The 8,089-nt window shown below is 48.3% G+C and overlaps 1 pseudogene; it reads left to right on the top strand.

The window, feature by feature from the left end:
* The first annotated feature begins 5,774 nt into the window (after positions 1 to 5,774).
* On the top strand, positions 5,775 to 6,662 carry LOC133755032 (egl nine homolog 1-like; annotated as a pseudogene).
* Positions 6,663 to 8,089: the final 1,427 nt, after the last annotated feature.

Below are 8,089 nucleotides of genomic sequence, written 5' to 3'. Positions count from 1 at the left end.
TGGCAGCGCCACCTGGTCAGCATCCTAGAGCCTGGGGTCTGGCAGGCTCCGGGGGCGAATGGCCTACAGAAGCCGAGGGGGGCCCGCCCACTCCAAAACCCAAAACGCGCTGCGGCCTCCAGGGACACAGGGGACACAAGTGGGTGTGTGTCTTGCAGTGCCCGGCCAGAGGGAGGGAGGCTGTTGAGCCGCAGCCGGCTGCATCGCTTCGGGGAACTGCCAGCGGAGGCTTCGGGAGTGGGGGCTGCCAACCCAGACCTCCCATCTCAGTGGCTGAGCCGGCCAGGCAGGCTACTGGTTTGGGTGCTGCTGTGGGCCTAGGTGATTCTTGCCTATGGGCGGGGCTTCCACACACAAGGTGGCACCTCCTCCTGTCCCAAGGCTGGTGGCGGGAACCCAGGATGCTCTCGTAGACGCAGGCGTGCCCAGACTCCATTCCTGTAGGCAACACCTTAGGGCCCCCGGGCATTTCTGTCCAGACTGAGGAGGCCCTGCTTGGACAGCCCATGCGTGAGCTCTGAGCTCATCTCCCTTTGACCGCCCCAGTGGGCTTCAGGATTGGGTGTGTGCCAGCAGCAGCCCTCCCTGCCCATCCACTCTGCATCTGCCCCACCCACAAGCTCCTAGGGGGAGGATTCCCAGAGGGCTCATTTGCAACCTGGGGAGGCAGGGCAGTCAGTGTGTGAGGCCCAGGGAAAACCGCAGGTGTGTGTGCTCGCCCTGTGGCCTGCTGCTGCTGCTAGCTAGCACCTGGGGTCAGTTGGCAGCACCGCCTGGGTAGCCTCCTAGTGCCAGTGGTCTGGCAGGCTCCGTGGGCTAATGTCCTATGGAAGCCGAGGGGGGCCTGCCCGCTCCAAAACCCAAAACACGCTGCGGCCTCCAGGGGTTTAGGGGACACAAGTGGGTGTGTGTCTTGCAGTGCCCGACCAGAGGGAGGGAGGGAGGCTGGGTGCTGAGGCGCAGCCGGCGCCAGCCCTTCGGTGAACTGCCAGTAGCGGCTTTGGGAGTGGGGGCTGCAAACTCAGTCCTCCTGTCTCTGTGACTGCAGCTGGCCAGGGCGGCTGCAGGGTCGGGCATGGCCGTGGGCCTAGGGGTCTTCTTGCCTGTGGGCGGGGCTTCCACACACAAGGTGGCACCTCCTCCTGGCCCAAGGCTGTTGGCGGGAACCCAGGAGGTGCTCGGGGACGCAGGAGTGCCCAGACTCTGGTACTGCAGGCAACACCAGAGGGCCCCGGGGCGTGTTGCTCCAGCCTCAGGAGGTCCTGCTGGTACAGCCCGTGCCCATACTCCGAGCTCTTCTCCCGGTTTCTGCCCCAGTGAGAGGGAAAGGGAGGAAGGGTGGGAAGAAGAAAGAGAGAGGCAGAGATACAGAGGCAGAGATGGAGAAAGATATTCTATCTGCTAGTTCATTGCCCAAATGGCTGCAATGGCTAGGGTTGGGCCATGCTGAAGCCAGGAACCATGAGCTTCATCCGGGTCTCCAAAATGAATGCAGGGGCCCAAGATCTTGAGCCATCCTCTATTACTTTCCCAGGCACATTAGTAGGGAGCTGGATTGGAAATGGAGCAGCCAAGGGTTGAACCTGCATCCATATGGGATGATTGCATCATAGGCTCTGGCTTAACCCATTAGGCCACAATGCTGGTCTCAAAAGTTCATTTAGACACTGTGCTGTGGAAACACCAAAGTCCATCAGTGTCCTTTTAAATCTGCTATTATATCATTAAGCATTATAATTTCTACTTGGATCATAGTATGGGCTTTTTAAAAACACATGCATATACACAAGAATAATTTATTCATTGTTGTATTTTCTTTCACTTTCTCTGATATCTAGAATTTAAGGGACATATTTCTAATGTTTTATTTATCATCTATTTTATTTCTTTTTCTCATTTAGGCATCTGGGCACCTAAAAACACAGTTTTTAATTTCTATATTTTTTTGAAAAAACTTTTTGTGGAGCTTCTGCGTGGGTGCAATTTAAGCAGGTAGGGATTGGGTATATCACTTTGCCAAAGTCACCATGACACATTACAACAAATGGGATGGTTTAATTCACCAGATGTTGTTTCTCATAGTCCTGCACATTGGAAGTCTGAGATCAAGGTGTTTGCAGGCTTGGTTACTTTTGCGACCTCACTCCCTGGCTTCCAGTCAGCCAGCAACTTGCTGTGTGCTCACATGGTATTTCCTCTGTCCATGTGAATACCTGGTGGCTCTCCTTATAAGGACAGTTATGAGTCTGGTTTAGGGCCTCACACTTGATATCATTTTCCTTCTGTTATATCTTTAAAGGTCCTGTATCTAGAAACAATCACATTGGAGGTTAGGGGTGCAAGATATTCACTTTTGGGAAAGTCAGTTCAGCCCATTACAGTGAGAAGTTCCAGTGCTCTGCCTCAATGAATCCAGGTCAGAGGAGGGCTTAATGCTTGAAATGAGGGTTAGGATTCCTCATAATATTATTCTATGCTGTCTCTCATATGTGCACACAAAAAAATATATATATTTACAAATTCCTGTGTATGCATACACAAAATGTAGATGTTTAAATGTTGTATTCAGGCAAAATCAACATAGTAACCCATAAAGTGGAATGTTAGAAAATATTAAAATGGAAAAGAAATAGGAAAATGACAACAGGGTGAGTTATATGAGTATATATGAGTCCATCATTCATCATTCCCAAAAAACAAGCATCATAGTATGAGAAACAAAACTAAAACTATTCTTCACAGGAATACAGGCCAGTTTACATGAGGAGTGTTGTCCTAATTTTTTTATAAACCTTTAATTAATGTTAATCTGGTAGAAATTATGATTATATAGCAAAAAGGGAAGATAGATTCTGAGAGAATATCAGTCTGTTTCTGTAGCAACAGGTTTAATGATTCTTTTTTTTTTTTTTTTTGGACAGGACGAGTGGACAGTGAGAGAGAGAGACAGAGACAGAGAGAAAGGTCTTCCTTTTGCCGTTGGTTCACCCTCCAATGGCCACCGCGGCCGGCGCATTGCACTGATCTGAAGCCAGGAGCCAGGTGCTTGTCCTGGTCTCCCATGGGGTGCAGGGCCTAAGGACTTGGGCCATCATCCACTACCTTTCCGGGCCATAGCAGAGAGCTGGCCTGGAAGAGGGGCAACCAGGACAGAATCCGGCACCCCGACAGGACTAGGACCCAGTATGCTGGCACCACAAGGCAGAGGATTAGCCTATTGAGCCACGGCGCTGGCCTAATGCTTCCTTTTATCTTCGAGCATTATCTACTAAAGTAACTGCAGAGTGGTTCATTATGGATTTTTCAATTCCTTGCCAGTTTTACATAATAACATTTTAAAAATTATGGCTACATTTTTTTTTATTTACTTGAAATGCAGAGTTATAGAGAGGCAGAGAAAGAGAGAGAGGAAGAGAGAGAGGGAGTGAGGTAGATCATTCATCCACTGGTTCACTCCCCAAATGGCCACCATGGCCAGAGCTGGGCCAATCCAAAACCAGGAGCCTGGGGCTTCTTCTGGATCTACAACGTGGGTGCAGAGACCCATGCACTTGGGCTATCTTCTATTGCTTTTCCCGGTGCATTAGCAGGGAGCTGGATTGGAAGTGGAGCAGCCAGTACTCAAACCGGTTCCCATATGGGATGCTGGCACTGTAGGCAATGGCTTTACCTGCTAATGCCACAGTGCTGGCTCATAGATGTGCTTTTAATTCTTGTACTTATTTTACCAGTTTGGTGAAATAGATATGGTTATTAATAAACTTGTGATAAAATGTCAAACAGACATATATGTCACATTAGTTTGTTCAAAGCCAACAAAGTGCATCAGTAATAATGTGATAAATTCACAGAATACTGAAAACTTATTGAGTTTGTTTTTAGTAGCTAATAGATAATTAGTATGTGGTAATTAGAAACATAATTCACAAGTTACTGAGTATTCATGTATTAAAATTGAATGGGAGGGCGGTGCTGTGGCATGGCAGGTGAAGCCCCAGCCAGCAGTGCCGGCATCCCATATGGGCACCGGTTCGAGACCCAGTTTTTCCAGTTCTGCTCAAGCTCTCTGCTATGGCCTTGGAAAGCAGTAGAAGATGGCCCAAGTCCTTGGGCCCCTGCACCCATGTGGGAGACCTGGAGGAAGCTCCTGGCTCCTGGCTTTGTATTGGCACAGCTGTGGCCAGTGTGGTCAGTTGGAGAGTAAGCCAGCAGATGAAAGGCCTCTCTCTCTCTCTCTCTGCCTCTCTCTTTCTGTGTAACTCTTTTAAGTAAATTAACTAATCTTAAAAATAAATGAATGGGGGGACCTCACGTCCACAAGGAGTCGCACCTACCTCACCACGGATGCACACTCCTGAAGACAGAATATGTAACATCTAAAAGTGAAAGACCAAGAGCCAGCAACACAATCCAAGTCTCCTACATGGTTGGCAGGAATCCAATTACTTGGACTCTGACCACTGCCTCCCAGGGTCTGCATTAGTTGGAAGCTAGAGTCTGGAGCTGGAGCCGGGCTTCAAACCTAGGCACTTAGGTGTGGGACAGAGGTGTCTTAACTATTAGACCAAATGCCTGCTTTGAGGCTCTTTGATTAACTTTCTTCAAGCAGAAGCCACATGGTGTAATGGGAAAAACAGCCTTGGAATCTAACAAAGTTGATTCCTGGATTGAGTCCCAGTTCTGTGTGACCTTGGACAAGTTGCTTTACTTCTATGAATTTCCGTTTCCTTCTCAATGGACACCTTGCAACCCAGTGTCTAGGAGCGCCCCTAGCACATCCTGAGTCAGCCTACGAGTCTGCCACTCCACAACCCTCTCGAGGCCGGCGCCCTCTCTCAGCAAGTGTGTGCACAGCTTGCGCTGCCCCCTGCTTTCTGGGCTCGAGAGTCTGCCCGCTGGGTGTCCTCTCGCAGACCACAAAGTGGCAGCGCGATGGTCTCTAGGTGTCCCCGGCCCATCCTGACACAGAAGGGGCCCATCACCGAGGGCTCAGCCGAGGCCTCATTCCTCAGGGTGCAGATCGAAGGAGCGGGCCAAATGTGTGCGCGGCCAGCATCCCCTCAGCGCTCCCCTCAGCTCTCGCTCTGCCTCCTCCGCCTTTGCGCGCCTCCTGCCAGGGTCACCACCCAGCAGTGGTGTCTGCAGAGCACACAGAGCGAGTGGCGCCCACACGCCCTGCGCTGCTCCACAAGCTGGGCCCGGCTGCCCTGGATGCTGAGGTGGCGGACTGGAAAGCTGCTGGTCTAGCGCGCCCAGAATGGAGATCCTCGTACCCACGCAGGCCGTACACTCTCAGCCCGTGCGCGATGAGGCGCTGAAGCAGCCGCTGGCGCTGCGGGGCCGCCCCCAAGGACGAGAAAGCGGCCTGGCTGAGGGCGGGGGACGCCGGCTTGCTGGAGTAGAGGGGCGGTGGGTTCATGGCGCAAAAAACGTTCCCTGCCTCTATCCCTGCTCCCTGGCCCTGGACTAGGCAGTCCAGCCCCCACCTCTCCTATTCCACCACCACTGCCTCCTCCATGGGCAATGACAGCAGCTGGCCTGGCTGGTGGAGCCCGAGCAGCAAGCAAGACCGGTAGTACTGTGAGCTCTGCGGAAGATGCAGAACCTGCTGTGCTGTAGCCACAGCACCAGCGCCAGGATTGGAACAAGCAGGAGCTCCTGTGCCAAGGCCAGAGGGAACCTCTGGACGCGGGGCAGGCTCGCACCAGCACCCTGGCCATTCCCACAATGCCACGGCCCAGGGCCGGTGGGGCCAGAGCCCAAGAGGCCAGGAGATGCAGCCAAGGCCTTTGCTGCGTCCCACCTCGCGCAAACCCGGGCCTCCAGGGCCTGGCCGCTGCGCAGAGGTGGAGCCAGGGAAGGAGGAACCGCTGACCCGCCATCGCTGTATCAGGAGAAGGCGAACTTGTACCCGCTTAGCCCATGCTCAGTGAGGGCCTAAGCCATAGGTGTGGTCTGCAGCCCAAAGGGCCGAGGAAGCTGCTTCTGGCGCTGCCTTGCATGAACAAGCGTGGCATCTGTGTAGTGGACAACTTCCTGGGCAAGATAGGTGACGAGATGCGCGCTCTGCACTGCACAGGCAGGTTCACAGATGGCCAGTTGGTTAGCCCAAAGAGCAACTCCTCCTAGGACATCAGAAGGGATAAGATCACCTGGATCTAGGGCAAGAAGCCCGGCTGTGAAACCACTGGGCTGCTGATGAGCAGCATGGACAACCTGATCCGCCACTGTAACGAGAAGCTGGGCAACTACAAAATCAATGGCCGGACGAAAGCCATGGTTGCCTGTTATCCAGGCAATGGAACAGGTTATGTGCGGTATGTTGATAATCCAAATGGAGATGGGAGATGTGTGACATGTATATATTATCTTAATAAAGAGTGGGGTGCTAAGGTAAGTGGAGGTATACTTCGAATTTTCCAGAAGGCAAAGCCCAGTTTTCTGACATTGAACTCAAATTTGATAGACTGCTATTTTTCTGGTCTGACCCTCGCAGCCCTCATGAAGTACAACCACCATATGCCGCAAAGGACACAATAACTGTTGGGTATTTTGATGCAGATGAGAGAGCAGGAGCTAAAGTAAAATATCTAACAGGTGAAAAAGGAGTGAGGGTTGAACTCAATAAACCTTCTGAGTCAATCAGTAAGTATGTCTTATAGAGCCTCTCATCCAGCAATACCCTTGGTTCATGACAATAATTGTTGACACTGTTTGTTAACTTGTGAATGTAAATAAATGGGATAAAGAAAAATAGAAAAACAGTGGGCATTTTAATAAGGAAAAGATACAACTGTTTTGTGGAACATCATACAAGAAGATTTCACTGCTGTGGCTTTGTACTGCATGATCCACTCAGAATCTGTGATTGCTTATGGGAAGAAGATAAGCTGCCGGTGGAAAATGGTTTTTACATCTGGACATGAAATAAGTGCCCTGTGTGAAATTTTTTCATTCCTATATTTTGTCTGATCTGTCATCTCGCTGAGTTATTTCATATCTCCCTTTTTTATATCAAGTTTGAATTTGGGGTATTTTTTGTATGATTTTGTATGATTAGGTACAATTTATCAAAACTGAATTGAGAAAAAATTACAGTATTAGTTCTTAATCTATTTTTGTAAACCTCTTCATACTATTCAATTTTTGCCCTAAAAGACCTCTCAAAATGATGGTTGCTAGTGGCTGATAATTAATTAATTTTCTTTTCATTTAAAGTAAGAAAAGAGGCACTTTACCAATGGAAACATCAGATTTTTTGTAGTCCTATCTTGGTCTAATTTGGGTTCTTAAAGATTGCTGCTGTCATGTTTTGACATTGTTAATAATGAACCCTAACATTGAAACAGTCACCGTTTATTACCAGTAACTTCAGTTCATGTTTTATAAGGAAAAATACACTGTAAGAAGGATTTATCCTTTCAAGTTTTTTTTTTCTTTAACAAAATATACTAAATGAATTTGAGATTATCCTCAGCATCAAGTTCTTGAGATAAATGTTTTCTAAGGCTTTTCCTTTTGCTTTCCAATTGATTATACTTTCAAACTTATTGTTTTCTTCCTAATACTATAAACCATCTGATTTTCAGATCAGAACTCTGTTTCTTTTGAAGAACATCAGGGGGTGATTATATTTCCATTGAGAAGGAAACGTGTTTTCACAGACTTGATGTTCAGTGAGTCTTCAGACAGCTCTTGAGACATTGCCCAAATGTGACGCCAGCCTTCTTGTCAGTACTGAAAGGTGTATGCCTAGTTTAGAAAAATGAACAAGTGCAAAATCAGATAATTTTATTTTTATGTTTTTGTAGGTTTTATTTTTTATATTTGAGAAAAAGAAGGAACATTTCGTAATCACATAAGGCCTCTCAGACTTCTATTACTTAACGAATGAGTTGAGATAGACATCTTAGAGTTCACTCTCCTAAGCTCTTTAGCAAAGAGCCCTTACCAATTTATGTTTCTAACCCCCTTCTTCAATCTTCTTTGCCAAAATCTGAGTATACAGAAACATTTCTATATATTTCTTTTTTTAAAGATTTACTTTAGTCAGAGTTACTTATTTAGTCAGAGTTACACAGAGAGAGAA

The sequence above is a fragment of the Lepus europaeus genome, unplaced genomic scaffold (genome assembly GCF_033115175.1).
Source record: "Lepus europaeus isolate LE1 unplaced genomic scaffold, mLepTim1.pri SCAFFOLD_389, whole genome shotgun sequence".
NCBI lineage: Eukaryota > Metazoa > Chordata > Mammalia > Lagomorpha > Leporidae > Lepus > Lepus europaeus.
This window is presented reverse-complemented; position numbering and strand designations above follow the sequence as displayed.